Source organism: Syngnathoides biaculeatus, chromosome 5, assembly GCF_019802595.1.
Source record: "Syngnathoides biaculeatus isolate LvHL_M chromosome 5, ASM1980259v1, whole genome shotgun sequence".
Classification (NCBI taxonomy): Eukaryota; Metazoa; Chordata; class Actinopteri; order Syngnathiformes; family Syngnathidae; genus Syngnathoides; species Syngnathoides biaculeatus.
This window is the reverse complement of record NC_084644.1, coordinates 2,630,816-2,651,153: the sequence shown is the minus strand read 5'-3', so window position 1 is coordinate 2,651,153 and position 20,338 is coordinate 2,630,816. Positions and strand designations below refer to the sequence as shown.

General features: G+C 42.9%; 1 long non-coding RNA gene across 1 annotated transcript in view; it reads left to right on the top strand.

Moving 5' to 3' along the window:
- The window catches only part of LOC133501175 (uncharacterized), a 92,147-nt gene that overhangs the window by 25,571 nt on the left and 46,238 nt on the right, over positions 1 to 20,338 (top strand). Inside the window, exon 2 of the long non-coding RNA XR_009795121.1 lies at positions 10,187 to 10,259. This is a non-coding gene — a long non-coding RNA (uncharacterized LOC133501175). The remainder of the gene's footprint in view (positions 1 to 10,186; positions 10,260 to 20,338) is intronic.

Genomic DNA, 20,338 nt, shown 5'->3' with positions numbered 1-20,338 from the left:
AATGCGGGATTGGGCATGTTGTTTTATTGTAACGAATATTAACTTCCCCTTTCCAATGAATGATAGCACTCATTCAGCCTGGTCACTTATTTGGAATTGTTTCAGCTTTGCAGCGTCAAACAATTTCAACATTTTCAAATGGGAAGGAAACAGCATCAACAAACAAGCACAAAATGCATGCGAAACATTTTTTTTGCGAGTCTTGATCACGTTGTGTCCGACATGGACATTTTACAGCCACGGGCGCTCCGGTTAAGGTGGGCAAAACATTGGGGGATTTTTGAGAAGAAGGTGGACAAATCCAAGTCCTTCTAGACAATCTTGGGTGAGTTTCGCGTGGAAGAACTCGAGACACCTGACCATCAATCCACTTGGGCTGAATGAAAACAGAAATTGCGAACCAGGCCTTCACATCACGCACCACTGACCTTTGACACAAATATTATTCCGGTTGAATGGAAGTGGGGAAGCGTCGAGGTTTAAACAGCTACGCAGGGCTTGCAGTGGGGGGATGCAAACATCTACTGGCTCCTTGGCTTCAATGTTGTGTGCATCATTTACTCTAAATTCTTAATTTTTTTTCATGCAGCCATATGAAGTGGAACGTCTGAATTGATAGTTGATTTCTTGCCATACATGAAACAAGAGCAGCGCTAAACAGGACTGTGTCCTTGCACCGGTATCACACTTAAAAAAAGCTCCAGACGTGTAGACTTGTGACTTTAATGTGACTTACGAGAAGCATTCTGTGGGACATGGCTTCAATGCTCACAAGTAGGGCGCTTGAAATGTTGAAGGACAGACTTTGGATGTTAAAGTGATTATTTCATAATGTCCATTTGCGCAGGCGCTTTCAGCATCAGGCCCAAATCAACTCCCACAAATTTCTGCATCATTTCAGACAAGTTCGGACGTGTGCAGATGTTCCGTTGGCCTGTTGTCTTTTGATCTGTAGATGCCAGCAGACGGCACCAGTTGACCTGGTTTCTCTGCCTGCTTTTCCCGTCCCAAAACTCTGCTCCCACATCTGGATGATCCGATACGATGTGGACGTTGAACAACTTGTTCGACTCGTACCTTTTTGACAAGTTATGGAAACCACCAGTTGTTGGGTGTGCTTGCGTGTGAGGCGCGATCGTCGGGACATGACTCAGCCGATGTTTTGGTGATGTGTAAGAACAATCGCGTCACATGAGTCTCTTTGGTTAGAAAGTAAACAAACACTGGATTTGGTCAGACTTCCATGTTAGTAAGTATAATTAACAGTATGTCTTAACATATTTGATAGCTGTACTGTATATAACATTTTTGATTTCATGTAACTGATGCACATATTATTTTAAGGCAATCTGAATACATGTTTTGGAAATGCCTCTTAATCAGATAGTCAGAGGATTGGTTGCATCCTTTGGTCCACTTTAACCGGAACTCTCTGAGAATCGAAACAGTTTTAGGCTTCTAACTTTGTGCGAAATGTTCGGAGATGGTCTTTAAAAAAAAAAAAAAAAAAAAGAAAGAAATTCCAATCTTGGGAGTCACTAACGGTGTAGTGGTACACACGCCTGCCTTTGGTGCGGCAAGCGTGGGATCGATTCCCGCTCAGTGATGGTCTCGATATCTGCCCTGGGACTGACTAGCGACCAGTTCAGGGTGTAGTCCGCCTTTTGCCCGAAGCTGGCTGAGATAGGCTCCAGCTTTCCCGCAACCCTTGTGAGGATAAGCGGCTTGGATAATGACATGAAATTGCAATATTAAAGCATAATTGGATTAGTGTGGTGTGGAAGAAGATGACTAACCCATACACCGCCATGACCTCTGACCTCACAAATACACTTCCGAATAAAAGTACGAAAAATCCTGAAGTCAAATTTGAACACCTTGTCGAAAGTCTTTCCAGTAAAGCAAAAGCTGTCATATTGGAGGAGCAACTCCATCTTTTCTTTGTCTCTTTTCCAGAATGAGGTCTTGTGGCGCATCATTATACATTCATTATAATAACTGTTGCTCGATCGTTGATATCGCAAGTCTTCGAAGAAATCGAGAATACTTGTAATTGTGATTAAACTGCCTATTATACCGTAATAAGTGTGATCCTAGGGCTTTATAATGCTGTTTAGACATGGACTTTTATTGATTTTATGTTAGTTACAAAATTGTGGCTGTATTTTCTTGGTGCATCTGGTTAGTCACCGGGAAAGTTTTCCTCTCGCCGGTGACATTGACGACATCCATCCCGATTTGTCCTTGAAGACTTTCCCGTTTATAATCCAAGCGACTCTAAAATGACATGCAATCATCACAATATCTACATTTTCATCAGCCGAGCGTGTGTGCTCGCGTGTCATTTTGAGTCACAGCGTGCGTTTTACATCCCCTACGCAGCTTTGTGATTATATACCTTTTTCCAGCGTGACTGTTAATTGAGGTACTGACAGATCACTTCCGCACGCACACAAACTTACACGCACACACGTGTTTTGACACAAGCACGCCTGCGAGATTATCACACCTTGTCAAAACCGACCTGATTATCCAGTTAGTGAGTGTTCAAAAGTGATGAGCCATTCAGATGGGTTGCCAACACACTTTTGACGGTCATATTTTTATGTTGACAATCAGCCAATGAGGGGAAAAAAAAAATTCATTACTTTTGTCAAGGAACTCTAACAATATTACAGAGTTTTAAATGTACTTCGTACTGTATCCAAAAATATTGGGCTCAGCAGTCATAATTTAGCCCACTCTCATGGGTCAAAGATGGTTTCTGTGATGCATGTTGTTTAATTTGCTACCTTGTCTAATTCTGCCGGTTACCCGTCAATACTTAATTTCAAGACTGACACGTAGGTATCATAGTACAGTATATAACGTACGTATGTGTACGGGAGAGCGGAACAGACAGATGTGTGATTGCGGCAAAGGTTGAAGCCGCTGGCCCATCAGTGCTTGTGTGCACGTTTGGTGACAAGAAAACCACAGATTATTGCACGTGAAATGTTATTCATACAAAGCAGCTCTAGCGTGACTATCCTCTTTCTGCAGCACTCAGCGGCCTGTTGGGGAAACGTCACACAGCAAATCCCAGTTTTCAAATCTCATCGGAGACATCCTCGCTCACTTTCTCCTCTTTCCTGATGTCAGTGTCTGCGCTTGTGTGTGTTTTTGCTTTACCAGGGGATAGCAGAACAGTTGTGTGTGTACCGGTAAGTGTTGTAAGATCTATTCAAATGTGCCAAAAGATTTGGCCTCCGTGAGACGTGGTCAGACTTTTATTTTCAGGAGACAAACTGAAAAATACATTTTTAGAACTTAATATATATATATATATATGTCATCAAGTAAGAGTAAAGAGTAACCCCCCCCCCCCAAGGAAAAGAACAGATTTTGGGGTTTCCACATTTATATTCTAATTGAAATCAAAGAAATGTAGAACATCCTTGACATGAGCAGGACTCACTTTCAGTCACTATTTGCGCTGACACAGTTTGTTTGTTTGTTTGTTTTGCACTGACTGGAAGAATGACGTCATTGCAATCAAAAAACGGAGCTCGGTACTGCTGCTCCCTCTTGCTGCTGTACTGAGCAACACACTCGGGCCAGATGTTGAGATGTCGGCTCAGCCATCTGGTACAGCTGTGACACAGTCAGCCATACCGTAGATTTGGTTCTTTCAGAAAGGCTGTCAAGCACCAGTCTTGCATAAACTGGGCTGAGGTGCAGTTTTAGAAATGTGGAGTAAGTTGTTGTTGTTGTTAAGCAATTTCAGAGGGATATATGAAATAAAGAATTCACAAAGATTGCAACAAAGTATTCCACTGGCATTCATCAAAAGAATGAGGAAAGAACTCGAAAAAACCTTAAAAAAAACGAGTGTGTGTTTCTTTCGGCTTGTCCCTTTCGGGGTCGCCACAGCGTATCATCTGAAATGAACACAATTATGTGTTTGGCACAATTTTTACGCCGGATGCCCTTCCTGACGCAACCCTTCTCAGGGAGTGGAGGCCCCAGTGGGATACGATCCCACATACCTCACAAGTACAGTGGACACAAAAAGTCGACCGTGATGTTAAAAAAATCTAACCAAGATAAATCCTTTTGAAGTGTTTCCCACCTATTCGTCCGTCCATTTTCTTTGCCGCTTATCCTCACAAGGGTGGCGGGGGAGTGCTGGAGCCTATCCCAGCTGTCAACAGGGAGGAGGTGGGGTACAGCCTGAACTGGTTGCCAGCCAATCGCAGGGCACATTGAGACAAACAGCCACAGTCACAATCACACCTCGGGACAATTTAGAGTGTCTAATTAATGTTGCATGTTTTAGGGATGTGGGAGGAAACCGGAGTGCCCGGAGAAATCCCACGCAGGCACGGGGAGAACGCGTGAACTCCACACAGGCGGGGCTGGGATCGAACCCGGGTCCTCAGAACTGTGAGGCCAACGCTTTTATCGGCTAACACACCGTGCCACTGTTTTCCACCTATTATAATCGAAAATGTTTTGAAATCATTTTACTTTATTTTATTTTTTGCTTGTATTGAACAGGGGCGTGTCAAATATTTTATATACAGTAACCGTGTGACTTTATCTGGCGTTCCATTGCTGTTGTCCAAACAATCCCATAATTTAGGATACTGTATTTTAGTGGCTATGTTTCTGAAGTTGGGACAATGAAAGGGACGAGGAAGTACTTCACGGAAACTTGACAACAGTCGTATCCTTTGGGGCACATTTGAAGAGAACAATTGTCATAAGCTGAAGTCATATTAAAAAAAAAAAAAGAAGAAAGAAATGGATTGTGACATAAATTACGAGAACATCTGATCTGGGGAACTTTCAGGTGTTCCTGGTTATGCATCTGGAGGATGAGGAAATCGTCTCATCTGGCCGTAACGTCACTTGCACTGACATGTTTCAAACCGCTGACTTTTCCTGTGCACAAAAGTGAATTCCACATACTTTGTTGGCCATCTGACCAGAGCCAATTCCTTGTGCTGCAATCGTTTCAGAATTAAAAACGTAAACCTTACACTGTACGGCTCCCGCATGAATCAAATTCTGTAATGCATAGCAGACAACAGTGCAAGTCATATTCCTGCAAATCAATATTTCAAATGTAATTCTTTCCCTCAGAAAAATCCTTGAACAGTAACTAAACAAGTGGTGGTTGCCAAGCAATCTGAAAGCGGTGCCTGTTGGGTTGGCACGCTTCTTTTCAAAATCGTGGAAAATGCGGTCAAAGCACTCTGCATTTTAAAATCTCTGACAGCCACAAGTGGCGTCAACAAACCTTCTCGTCATTATTTGCGCTGCCTTTTGCAGAGCTTTTGTCTCTGCCAGCGTTCTAGTCCAAAGTATCATATGGCTACCCATCATGGTTTGGCTGATTGATAAAATCATTCAAAAGTGTCAGATGTCTGTGTTTGGCTCTGCGACAGTGCTTCCAGGAGAGGCCATCTTTTCTGAACAGGAGCGGTCAGCGTTTCACTTCAAACGTGTACTTGACAGAACAGACAGATGACGGAATGGCTTCTGCAGCTTGATTTTTCTTTGCCTTCAACTTTTTGTTTACTGGGCCAAGGAGGCAATCCTACTCTGTCTTTCTCTGGTTCTCATTTGCTCCCCAACCTTTGTCTGTCACGGTCTCCCTCAACACAATCTTCTTTCCCCCGTCTCATTACCTCCCTCAAGCCAACCCCAGCTGCCCCCATCCCGCCATACTCTCACAAAGCTTTTGCTTCTCAATGCCCGCGGTCATTTTCAGCCGGTGACTGAACTGACTGGCTTCTGTGTGCTCGAAACAGGAGGAGTGCAACTAAAAAAGAAGAAGAAGGAAAACGAGCCCTGCTGATGACGCCACGGCTTTGGAGTCGCAGGAAGCGAGAGAAAGATAAACTGAGAAAAGATGGGGGTGGCCTTGTACAGCGAGACGTCGCCTTGATGTTAATCGTGGCCTACCGACCTTCCATTCACCTGTTCTGGTGCACTCTGTCTCGCTGTACTTGTAACACAAAGCAATCTGTGGTGAGCTGAGCACAATGAGTTCAAGGTGGGGAAGGCAAACCCTCATCTGTTACGATTCTCCGTCGCACGGTTTATCGGGACGGGGTGAGCTGTATCGGCGATGTAAATTGTCTGACACAGCCAAGCCTGCTAAATTGCTGGACAGAGATGATTGTGATGTCAATAAAGAAATGAATAAATAAAAGGTCCCGGATACAAGCAGCCGAAATGAGTTTCTTCCGCAGGGTGTCCGGGCTCTCCCTGAGAGATAGGGTGATAAGTTCCGTCATCCCGGAGGGGCTCAGTGTCGAGACGCTGCTCCTCCGCATTGAGAGGAGCCAGATGAGGTGGCTGGGGCATCTGATCCGGATGCCTCCTGGACGCCTTCCTGGTCAGGTGCTCCGGGCGTGTCCCACCGGAGAGAGACCCAGAGGACGACCCAGGATACGCTGGAGAGACTATGTCACTTGGCTGGCCTGGGAACGCCTCGGGATCCCACCGGGAGATCTGAAAGAAGTGGCTGGGGAAAGGGAAGTCTGGGTATCGCTGCTGATGCTACTTACCCCGTGACCCGACCCGGAAAAGCGGTAGAGAATGGCGAGATGGATGGAATAAATGAAAGGGGGGTAAACTTAAAGCGATACAACAGTTCCAACTGAGCCTTCTAGTGCTTGGGTCTTTTATGAGTACCATTTAGAAAAGGTTGTTTCTTGGTCTTGCGATTTATTTCTGACGGAAAAGTCGAGTTCAAATTTATCAAATATCAGTACTAAACTAAACCAAACAACAGCGATTCGGGATTTTCGATGTTTGACAGGCATATAAACATCATGACATTTGTTGTTCATTTACATGACAGAAGATTATGGATCTCAATGGGCACATTTTCAACCAAACCATTGCTGGGTCAACTTTATCTGGTTTGTTTAATTTCAAATCATTGTGTTTCTTTTATTCTTTTTAATTATCCATAACCTGGATCATATCCAACAATTTGGAGGATTGCAATCTTTTGAACCATTCTGAAGGATACTCATAACTTTTGTCATATTGTTGAGCGGGGGGGGTGTCACACCCTGTTCTTGTCAGTTGCCCAAACTTTGCAAAATGCCAGATTTTAGGCAACTGGACATGAAGAAGCCTTTTTCATCTTTGGTCCCACCTCTCTCTGCATATTACAAGATGGTCTGTATGCAGTCTAGCTTTAGTTTTACTTCTACGCTATTTGAGAAGCGATAGTGAGAATTACCGCCCCACCCGACCCCCAGTAGACTGACCCTATTTTGAACCTTTGCTTGCTTTGACAGATTGCAGAAACATGAGCCTTTCATTTCATAGGTTCTCTCTTTTTTAATGTGCTTTGTCTTTCACCGCAAATGGACTGCAGTGAAAAAAGATCAACTTCAGTTCCATTAATGTGATGTGATGTGTTCATTTTGTGTATTTCTCTAGAGTGGCGTCATTAATATAACTGGTGATTATGTGTGTGGATGGGGCCCAGTTGTGAGATAAGGTGAGCTTCGGCGGCGGTAAGGCTGGGCGTAGAAATACACGTACATCGCTATTGTCAAAGATGGTCCTCATAATTAAGTGGGTGGAAGGGCCACGTAGTCTGAAATAAATTTGCTTTCAATTTGCTTTTACAGTTCATCTCCACCCGGTGACTGATTTCTACATTGATCTGAAATCTTGTTGATTGCTTCCATCCATCCATTTTCGGAGCCGCTTATCCTCATGAGGGTCGCGGGAGTGCTGGAGCCAATCCCCGCTGACATCAGGCAGGAGGCAGGGTACACTATGAACTGGTTGCTAGCCAATTGCAGTCGTTGGTTGCAATTGTAAGACAATCATTGAGTGTTAATTTCTTCCCGGTAATGTACAGTGTACATGTAAGACGTTACACAAGATGGCGGAGGTGAAAGGTCAGTGTGTTACTGTTCTGTTTCGTGACAGTGCCGCGTAATTACCGCAAATACACAATCACACATTTTAATCATGATTATTAACCATCCATTTCTAATGCAGTGAAAGGTCAAAGAGACGCATTTTCATGATTTGTGACGTTAAGGTCCATTATTAATCCTCGTCAGGCCAGTGTGAACATAACTGCTACTGCGTTGTGAGCAAAATGAACGATTACGGTGATGGAGGTGGAGGTTTTCAAGATGAGTGAAATTGTAATAATTGCTGCCGTGGGTGTCAGAGTAAAACGACTATGAGTATCCGGAGTAGCTTCAAATGAAAAAGAAAGGACTTTACAATAAAAAGGTTAAACGTATGTGGCAGGGCAGGGTGAAGAAAAAAAGGTGTGGAAAGATAGACAGATATTTGGAAGGGGGTTGAAATTACAAATGGGAGGAAGAAACTCTAGTGATTAAAATATACGACAGGGTTGGCTGGCGTGCGTGCGCCAACCCTTTCCAATTGCTGTTGCTGTTCTCTTTCTCACGATCTGCTTCCAAGTTGAGAAGTACCGCTGCAAAAACTAAGGCTTGCTAAACATTAAAATAATTCAGCACTTTTGTTCCCAACGTTGTCCCTTTCCGACGAATGGCTACAAATGCCAAATTATTTTGCACTTCCCACAATTATTCTATACTGTCCTGTGGTCTGAGGTGTGTTCAGAGTGAATTTGTACCGATAAAAGTATCCGAAACAGGGTGATGCTGACGTTCTTAAATGTCAAGCGGGTTCAAGATTTATGACCCAAAATCTTCATGGGTATTTGTGGAAGTAACTTGAAATGGAATGTAGCCAGTCGAGAAGAGGCCTGAATCAGGAACGAGGGAGTGACTGTAAATGAAAACAAAAAAGGCCCTCCCAGATACACAAAGACCCCAGACCCATGGAGGACCAGCCAGTGGTGCTGGGGGAAGTCCAAGAGTGCATATTTAATCCTTTTCCTTTTACTACTGCAATTCTACCTCAAAATGTCAACCCCCCAGAGGTCAGTACGGTAGCAACTCTAAATTGCCGCTACATAGGTGCGATTGTGAGTGTGATTGCCATTGGCTGGCAACCTGTCAGGTTGTACCCTGCCTCCTGCCCCATGACAGCCGGGATTGGCTCCAGCACTCCCGCACTCTCGTGTGGAAAAGCGGCTGAGAAAATGGATGGATGGATGGATGGATGGATGGATACACTAGTTATAAGTAATATGTTCTGAAGTTACACATGAACACAGTTCAGCTTCATCATGCATGTTGTCACCATATATATGACAGGACGACACCATTTCCTGCTGGATCTAACTTTTCCAGACCAAACGATGACGGCATCCATCAATGCATACGCAAAGTATATTGAATTCGCGGTTGGTGGTAAAATTCTAAGAGTAAATACCTCTTCAACTGGATGGCGACGAGTTCAGGGTGCAGTCTGCCCATTCTCCGAAGTTAGCTGGGATGGGCTCAAGCACTCCTGTGACCCTTGTGAGCATAAGCGGCTTGGAAAATGGATGAATGGATAGATGATTCCTCATTTAAGTCAAGAGATTGTTCCAGTGTGACTGGAACAGATTTTGCTCAGAATGGGAGATTCCACTGTATTTTCTTCATGCGCTCAACATGCGTATGATCACGGCAAACAGGTTCGCAGACGTTACGCTAACGAGGCTCATTTCCAGATGACAACATGAAAGGTTGAAGCCAACCTTGCTCAAATGTTGTTTTCAGGCAAAAGCATGCATCTCATTTATTTGAATATTGTAGTCGTTTAAAGTTCCTATGGGTGCTATGTCACTGTCACCTTCACTATTCATTAAAAAAAAATGACCACAAACGTTATGTCGTCATGCTATGGTGAGAGATGGGTGTGCTTCAAATTCCCGATGCGTGTCATTTCCATTTATTGGTGTGATCGGCATGTCTTGTCAAGGGAAATTGTCTGCCTGTGTCTAACCATGTCCACGGACAATCTGGATCATTTATTTTCCCAGATTAGGGTCAGTCACATTGGGCATCATAAATTGTCCGATTATTTCATTGTCCAATGATTCTATGATCAAATCCAAAGAGGTAAAATCGTTGCCAGCTTTGAATCCTCGGCTACTATTATAGAAGGAACATTGAAGTACCGCTGGTGAAATGATCAGAGTTCCAAGAAACGATTACGATACTTCCAATAAGTGTGTCATGAATGCAGACTATTTCATGATTTCATTTGTGCCGACTTTCTCTTTTCGTCGTAGGTGGGTCGTACGCAGCGTCGAGGCTTTGAATCGTCGTGTCAACGTCGTGTGGCACTGACTGCTCTGGAAGATGGTAAGGAAAACACGTGTGTTCTGAGTCATGGTCCACCCAAATCAATTGGCCCAAATCGAACCAAACTATTCGCATACATGTTTTTCTACGGTACTTCCCAAGTCATTTAGGGAATATTTTTGGATTATTGTTAACATTCAGGAATTGTGGCTTTGCAGTACAATTTAGGAGACATCGAATACTGTCAGGCTATTTGAAGTAATATTATTGCCGCTACGGGCACTTGCGCACGCGCCAAATAAAATGATTTGGTCTTGCTCAGAGAGTCGGGATGGAAAAACAATGAAAGACATGACTTTCATGTTTTCAATCATGTACTTCTCCCCCAGGAGCATATCTTCCCCGTTGTTTTTGCTGACGTTTGACAAGCTGCAGACTCAGGACTATGATTCTGTAAAAAAAAAGAAAAAAATAAAAAAGAAAAAGAAAGACAAAAGACTGTTTGACTTGCACTGTCTCTATGTCTGGTTTCCACCATGAACCCATAGAGAGGTGAGAGGCTTGGCAAAACCTTTTGCAAAATATCTCCATACGTAAATCTGGTTGCATTGAAGGCGTGATGGAAACATCAGTGAGTGAGAAGTTAGCACATAAAGGGAGGAGGATGCGATGAAAATCTACTGGTCTGCTTTTAGTAGGTGGCCACAATTTGTTTCTGTGGTCTAATCATGTGAAAGAGGTTTTCACCCTGGTTGGGTCGGGCACTTGGTGTCCACTGTTTGCGAGTGAGTTCCTGTGTGTGTGTGTTTGGTAAATTGCATGCTTGACACGAGCTGAACCCTTCACCTCCAGCAGTGCGAAGACTTGGCAAAGGCAGAACTTTGCTGTTGGCAGGCTCGTCGAGAAACAGCAAGGATACTGCTGTGTGTGCGTGTTTGTTGTTTTGTGTGTTGCTAAGTGTGAACTTTATCTTGGTTGGATTTCAGCTGGATGGAAAAATGGAACCTCCCAAAAATAAGCAAGCCAAGACCACAAAAGTTGCATTTTTGTATATTTGATGTACCGTGATGAGTGTGTGATGGAGGTTTTAATAAATGTAGAGTACGCATGACAAATGTGCACGGCTCTCCCCGTTCTTGCCCTGAAGAACATTTAAGTGCATCAGTAGGTGCCTCATGTTCTGTTATTATATTTAATTCACTATGGGATGCATTCTCCCATTCATGTATTTTTTCATTTTATTTTTTTACAGAGTATTTTTTTAAATTACGTTTGAAATGGATCCAATAAAAGTAATCACAATACTTTACGTATGACTTCACGAATGTTTGGAGGTCCATCAAGAAAAAAAAAAAGTGCTCATCATTCTTTAGATAAGCAGTGCTTACACTATGGACCGGTGCGACAGTCTGAGAACTCCCGGTGCTGAAAAATACCCTTGTGATAAATGCGCATGCGTGTATGCTTTGCAAACTTCCGCCCTGTCTGAAACATCCCCCCGTCCATACTTCCTCAACATGTCCCATTCAACAACTTGTCACCGAGTGTTCATGTTCGCTATGGACGTCTCAGAAAGACAAACACAGAGAACGTACATATATGTGTATATCTTTTTATCAAGTTTTGTTTTAAGCTTCGGTTAGGATATAATGTATGTTAGCTCCCACTATGTAGAAGAAGGGGAACTATGAGACTGGGGGATTTCCTTGTAAGCGTCTGCTACATACCCAGAGTTCCCTGGTTAGTAACGCATACGCATTAATCGCGAGGAGACTTTTCAACACGGGGTTGACATTGGATTTCATTACGTAAACATATTTGGATGACCGCAACTAAAAACAAATGATTAAATATAATTTGGCACTATTGCACCATTACTAAGACTGTCGTTGCTGTCATAGCGCTAGCACTTTTCAAAAAATCTATCCAAGCCTCTCTTTTATTTCCAGCCACTGCACAGCAAAGTGTCTTCCGAACTGTGCTACCACATAAAAAAACAATACAAGTATACGGACTGCTCACATTTTTGTATTTCACCTGGGCTCCACCCAGAGTACGTATCTGGCACGGAGGTGCGTAAAAGACAGATTTGAGTGGACGCAGAATCGGCATAGCGGAAGCACATTGGAGAATATGACCCATAGCTTGGTAAAGCTGTTATTTTGTTCTCATATGTGACCAAAAAAAAGGAACACATTTCTTCCAATCATCAAGCTTGCAGGACTATGGCTGGGTTGCAAGTGACGTCACGCTTGCTCACCGGGGTACTGAACCGCCATTGTTGCAGACAAGCAGTCAGCTGTCCATCGTCATCATGCCAGATTTTTGTTGCGTCTACCGATGGGGAAATCGCGGAAATGGAGACATTGGGAAGTGATTTTTCCGTGTTCCAAAGATGAGATTGCATGAAGGAGAAGACGCAATGGAGTTATTGAAAAAAAAACGGCAACAAAGATGGCTTGCAAATATACGACGTGCAGATCTGAACGAAGCTCGAGTACACAAGGCAAATGGTGATTTGAAAGTCTGTTCTGATCATTTTCTAAGCGGTAAGCATGTGGATTTTTAGTGTCTGGATATTCTACTTCAGGGAAGTCTTTCAGATCCTTTGAAAGTACGTCATTGCGGAGAGTATCCGGATCAATATCTTCAGTTTGATCTTCTGTACATATCTAGCTTTGCTGACATCATCGAGTGAATTAAAGTAGGCAGAAAACATCCGCCGTTTGCCACTTACACATGGATCTGCCATGGTAATGTCGTCTGCAACGCCTAGCTTCGTCTATAGAAATGGCGGCGATTATCACGTGATTGCAACCCAAGCATTGAATTGTACAGTGCAGATGATACAGCGCAACCCTTGGAGTAATCTCGCGGCCAATCATTCATTAAGAGTTCGATACATTTTCCAGAAAAGAATCTGCTGCTAATGTTCACACGAAATGTCACCAAACCTATCTTTATGGTAGGAAAACTCAGAAACGAATGAGGGTGGGTGCAGCATTGTTGGATTACTTCAATTTTCATATTTTTCTATGGAGGAAAGATTTATGCTGTCTGTCTGTAAGCAGACTATCCAGCGTATTTTGAAAGTGGACTTCAGCCCATAAAGATTTTCATGAGTTTAATTCATTGGATTGGTCTGTAACCTCGGTTAAGACTCGGCAACAATTTTGCTGTCCCTGTCATTGTTACGTTTATGTACAGTAACTAAATATTGGGAGAAAAAAAATCCAGATGCGACTACAATTTATTTTGTGGTTGGATGAATACTGATCATGGCCGTGTGTCACCCAACGTTGGGTCGCCAGCTTGGAAGCTAAAGCGAGCCTCACCACTATTATTCAGAATGATCTCAGGATAGAGTTTCCTCCAAAGTAATTAATCGAAAAAAAAAAAAAAGCAACGCCACTAAGTCTCTGTTTACGCAGGACTGAGGGGAGACAGACGTTTTAGAGGCAATAACAAAGAGAATGTGGCTTGGTTCTGACATCAGAAGGCAAGTCATATAATAACACGATCATCCAGAGGATTTCCTCTTCTTCCAAACGTTTTAAAACCGGTGAATAATTACCTGTCAAGACATTTTAATTCTTAGTTCTAATTGTAAAATATATATATATATATATATTTTTGTTGTGTCCACTGATCCAGTCGCCGTTTTTGGTGAAATACTTTAAGCTGTCTACAGGCTTTAGTGTAAATAAATCTGTGTCACTAAAAGCTTTAGCTGTCATGTGAGTGCAGCATGCTCCATCTTAACTTTGATCTGCACGCAACTCACACACATGTAGAAAAGCCTCAGCCCCACAAAGTTGATAAGCTAAACGGTACGTCTGACGTGGAATGTTTTACATTGGCTTCGGTGAGACTACGCCATTCGCTATGCGGTTGGAATATTGCTACTTGACGATGTCTGACACGGATTATTCAAGTAGGAAAGAAAGTTAAGGAATTGCAAACCATGACACTTCCCAAATAATTATGCGCTCAACGAACTGAACCCGTTTCACATCCCTTTTGCAAACACTTTTATCCGAAAGCTTAGCGCTATAAAACATTTCCATCACTTGATATGTGACGATAACAGCATCCACGCAGGATATGGGACTTGTCGCTTAGTAACCACACCAAAACACATTCAGACAACATTTTACATTTTGGAACGATATGCAGTAGGCACACGGTGCTTCCCGTTTAAAACTTCCTTGTAAAATCAACAGTTAATTTGCTTGATAGCGGCAAGTGAAGTTATAATAAAGATAATGGAGGCTCCTGTGTACCTGGGTTAGGATCCATGTGTGTTTGTGGGAGACAGGAAGTGGCAGAGAGAATGCAGGAAAGCTTTCTTTTAATTATTTACAGCTGAGCGACTGAAACTCCTCACTCTCCCTCTTGTCAGTCTACCCTGTAATCCAGAGTTGGGTTATAAACACAATTAAAGTTTCCATCTCTCCTTCTCATCTTGGGTGGCCAAGGTTTGCAAGTTCATGTGCGTCTCTCTGCATGTGCAGCTGTCTGTATATTTTTGCTCGCTTGCCTCTTTGCCGTCAAAAGTCTCGAAGGGTGCGTAGCACTCACAAAATCCTGCGACCCTTCATGACCTAGATGGTGTTTATTTCACCTTTTAGGACTTCATTCTTTCTCAGCCAAAGGGATCACATCATTGGCTGACTCATAGCGAAATAAAAATTCCCTGGTTTGGTGGATTACTTCACTGTAGATAAAATATACATACTTTCTCATGAACGTGCTTTTCTCTTACATAGCTCCTCATTCTTTTTTTGAATGCTTTTAAGTTCTACGTTGGCACATTTTTATCCCTAAATGGATACAAATATGAAACAAGAGCTTTCTGTTTTTCATTTAAGACTTTGACCCAATTGTAAGCTACACTGTATTGTGTGGAAATGTGAATATTACAAGAATCTAAAGGTCAATTTAACATGAGATGTTGAGATTGGAAAAAAGAAGGGTTTAAGGGGAAGTTGCGAACACTGCTCTTAATATAGTCTCTTGCTATATAAATGTGGGTGGGCTCAAACATCTCACTGTGACAGAGAGAGAGAGAGAGCGAGAGAGAAAGATAGAGAGAGAGAGGGAGAGGTGGGTTGTCTGGAAAAAAAAAAAAAGCTTTGTCTGAAGTCCTTGAATCAACATAAGCTTGTTATTTATGTACTCTTTAAGGTGAAAGCTTTGAGTCTCGATGGGCTTTCTTTTAGTATCTCAGGTTCGCTGTCTGCTTTTAACATTCCGCTTCCACTATGTGATACAATAAGCTGTCTCGGTTCACTTTTCCTGAAGTTAATGATTTGTAAAAGGTGTTGGCAGATTAAATTATCACCTCCTGAAAGGACCCACTGACATCACATATGTGAGCCTCACATCTGCAGAAGAGCTCAAATCAGTTCCACTCCACCCATTAAAATTAATGTTCAACACTGTTTAGATATTTTTTGGGGTAACTTAAAAACTTGAATTAGGAAAATGAATGACTATACCTGTAATAAATGATGCAACATTACAAATGTTTATGATGAAATGCTTTCTTTCCATCTACGACTTCCTTAGATGCTTTCTCTGTGTGCAAATCTTAATTCCATCTATTAACTGAGCCACCTATCCTCACAAGGGTTGCGGGAGTGCTGTACCGTATCCCATCTGTCTTTGGGCAGGAGGCGGGCTATACCCTGAATTGGTTGCCAGCCAATCACGGGGCATATACAAATAAACGAGAATTCATACTGACAATCACGCCGAGGGGCAATTTAGAGTCTTCAATTCATGCAAGTTTTTGGGAAAAAGGAAAAAACTCGGGCAGAGGGGCAACATGCAAATTCCACACATGCGGGGCTGGGATTTTAACCCCAATCCTCAGGACTGTGATTCTGACACTTTAACCAGTCTTCCACCGTGCCAGCAGCTTAAACATGCAGCCCGTAAATCACTTAACTGATGATTCAACTTTTGAGACTTTCTGCTCTTGCATCTCTTTTCCCAATTCCCCAGAAGAACATAATGAGATCAAAAATGCACAAGATGAAAGATCAGAAATTGAGCCAGTGTAATGCGACAGTTAAAATGACAGCACTGGACACACTGAGATCACTGTTTCCAATGAAATCTAATGAAAGTTTTCTTTGAGCGGCCACGTCAGAAAGTAAATGGAGGTGAAACATACTGCATATGCGCCTTCTTCATATCATCCTCAACATGCCCTGTTCACTCCCATTCTGCTGTCCATTCCTCTCTGGGTTGAAAGCGTGTGCAGTCATTTGCTTTCTGTCTACCAGAAAACCGACCTCTCCACCCATTTAAGATACTCACATCTCGAGGAAAATGCTTCGAATCAATCAACCAATCAACCAAACCAACCACCCAACCATCAGAGGGCAGGAGTAAAATTATCATCAATACGCAAATGTCCAAAGGTTAGCCAAGAAACCTCAAATGGCTCATTTGCCTGAAGAATAGGAAAGCCATCATGAAATTTCTCCCAACATTAGCTCAAAAGTCTACAGACACAAATTGTCTACCAATTTCAAGAAAGAAAATGAATTGAGAGATATGTTATCGTGATAATGAGCCAAAGTTAAGGTGCTGACCAGCGGAGAGTCACAGGAGGTTTCAGGCAAGGTCCATCTAATCTCCAAACTTGAAGCCTATAGCGTCTGGATTTTACCTGCCGAAGATGCGACTGAAGGGAGCAAAACCCCAAAACAAACCACAACTGAAATTAGTGACGAACGAGGTCAGGCTTGTGCAGTTCCCTAACGACTGCAAATAAATGTCAACTTATTCACTTGACTCTATTTTGAGTATAATCTGCTCCAACACTTTGGGCTCAACTGAAAACCGCATTTGTCAGTATACCACCTACCTGAGCATGCCCTTTGATGTAATATTAAAGGGTTGTTGCTTACATTTGCATTTTTATTCCAAAATTCCTCCCCTGCCATTGGCGCCATATTTAGTGCAGCAGATTCTCTCGAGAACAATGTTTGGCATGTGCAGGGGCGGGTTTGTGTGTCAGGGGTGGATCCGTCTTTGCTACACGGAGTTTGCTGATTACGTTTCTAAAGCTCACACTGTGGGGGGGGGGGAAAATGCCGTTTTCATCATCTGCTAATAAGCCATCTTTGCAAAGATACATTTGGTGACGTAGATACTTAGAGGAGAGAAACAAAGAAAATCCACTTACACACAAATTGTAATGATAAAAAGAACCTCAGGTGCAAAGTATCATTTGGGAATCCAATTACATTATTGCCCATTTTCAAATACAACATGCATAGATATTTTCCGCATTTTGGATTTGGCTAAGTAGACGCCACACTTCCAACTGCAGCTGGAGACAAAAGTTGTAAATCTCACCACATTGCGTCCCCCTCCCCTCACCGCTGCGCCACGCCCCCGTCAGCCTCCCCCTGAGCAAGTGGGAGACAATATGTTGTTCTAGTATGCTAATTCTTCATTAAGGATTCTGCGAAAATGAGTGTGTGAGATCATCACATCATTAAAAGTTAGCATTTGCAATAGCGTATGCTAATCAGGCCAGATGGAACCATTCTGTTTGTGTGAAAAGGCGCCTTCATCGCCTCATCACTTGGAAGGATCGACTTTGGTGGGTCTTATAAAATGTTTTCCATGTTTACAAAGAAACAAATATAGTTATACTTTATACTGTACGTAGAGCAGAGCGGATGAAAGTGCCTGTTTGATTTGATTATACCAAACTTTGACACTTGTACGACCTCTTATTATGGGTAACATACTTCAAAGTCATGGATTTGATGTCTTGATGCGTAATAGTGAGCTCGGTTTGTATTTAGCATACCTTTTTCTGACAGTGGTGGCACGGCGGAACACCTGGAAAGCGTTGGCCTCACACTTCTGATGTCTCGGGTTCAATTCCAGCCCCGCCTCTGTGGAGTTTGCATGTTCTCCCCGCGCCTGCGTGGGTTTTCTCCGGGCACTTCGGTTTCCTTCCACATCCCAAAAACATTGAACAATAATCGGAGACTCTAAATTGCCCATAAGTGTGATTGTGAGTGCAGCTGTTTGTCTCTGTGTGCCCTGCGATTGGCTGGCAACCAGTTCAGATTGTAACTTGCCTCCTGCCCGTTGACAGCTGGGATAGGCTCCAGCACTCCCTGCGACCCTCGTGAGGATAAGCAGCAAATAAAATGGATGGATGGATTTTCTGACTGTTATTTTGATATAAATTGGGGTCATGCTTCCAGGGCGGGGGTGGTGGAAACATTTAAGTTAATATCAGGCCATCACCACATAATAAAAAAATGCCAAAGAAACAATCAATCAGTACATATTATCCGCCGGCAAATGAATTGTTAAAATGACTCTTGAAAACCTAACTGATGAAATCTATTGCTTTTCATTCTAAATGCTGGCAGTGTAACAACAACCATCACTAACGTGTCTCTCCTCCAAAAACGTTGTACTTTATTTCCATTGCTGTCCACGAGGATGTTCTGGTTCTCGAGATTCACAACCTCATGAGTTATTTTAAGAGCTTCAACTCTGTGGAAAGCTTTGTTTTTGGACCTCAGTCCGACCCATCTCTAGAGAGGGTCAACAGCTTCTCCAGACCCTTTTTTTGGGCATAATTTTGGAAAAAAACAAAAAAAAAAAATCAACCATGCTGTCCCAATCCCCAAGACAATTTGAAGTCAACAAAAGGCAATTTAAAGAAAATGAAATGCAACAAAAAATACTTTGGAAGTTGGAACAGTCACTTTGTGTGTGATACAATATAAAAACAGAAAATAGTTACCTGCATTTTCTACACTGCTATTTCAGTTCACCCGGGAAGTTGGAGTCCATCCCAGCTGAGTCCACTCCGCGACACTTACACCGCCAGTGAATGGGAACACATATTCTTGTGGGGGTTGGGGTTAGGGTCCAATGACAAACTCAGGGCCAACAGGGCAATTCGTTACAGACACGCTGAGGAAATCAAATGTCACCAAAAATTACATCGTAATGTAACCACACCTCTGTATTATATATAATCTTCTTACAGAGGAAAAACAGCACAAGCTGCTGGATTTGTTTGGGCACTGCACTTCCTCTCGTCACCCAGTCCTAATTTGTGATTGTGAGATCTGAAACTTTCGGAAATTAAAGTCAGCCAGTCTTGACCTGTATCCAAAATTGAACAATCAGTTATAATGTTTAGAGAAACCTTTCATCTATCAACACACACACACACACACACACTAACTCTTTTAGCTATTATCTTGTCGACATGAGGTCACTGTTCCATCCAACCAGATGATGTCATTTCCTTCGAAAACAACCCCAGCTTCCTCTCCAGGGTCCTTATCGCTCGAGTTTATCCTGTCAAGCACCCTTGAAGGGCTTATTTTGCTGTTCCCTCATCTCCCACTCACATCCAAACAGAGTATTGTCTTATGATCACTTTTTTTTTTTTTTTTGCAGCTGCATCGGCTGTTATTTACTTTTCAATAGTCTTTGTTTCACGTCTATGAGATATGCCAAAGAATATGAATAGATGCTGCTTCAGTGAAGACCAGACGGTGTCAGATGTGATTAATCGCCGCATATGGATATGCGGGACTCTCCAGCAGCCACCCCGGCTGACTCACCGCTCAGTCCAACTAAATGAAAGCAGCTGACATGGCAGCGGCTTGTTGGAGCAGCGTTTGGTTTGCGCAGCAGTTTGCAGCAAACGCGCGACCGCAGCCAACTCTGATCTCAAACAGTCTGAGAGAATATTGAATTCTGCCTTTGACCATTTACAGGCCCTGCTAAGCATCTCGGAGATTTATTCAAGTGGCGCTGGTGTTTCTTTTAATAAGTCCAGTGAAAGGAAAACAATTGAGAACACTTAGAAGAGGTTAAATGTAGCGAAGCACATGTGTCGCCGGCGTGCAACAACATGGGCTGGGTTGTTGCATTCAGCCAATTTAATCACAGCCTAGATGAGCTTTAAAGCTGCCGGGTGCTGAAAATGAGCGGAACATTTTTTCACCGCCGTCTCCCTCGCCTCTTTTCGGTTCTCAGGGAAGCTTGATAGGGGCTCTGAGTTTCAAACCGCTACCCACCCATGTGTGTTTTTACAATTCTCTACCACATGCGTTATCAGCTGAGTGGGA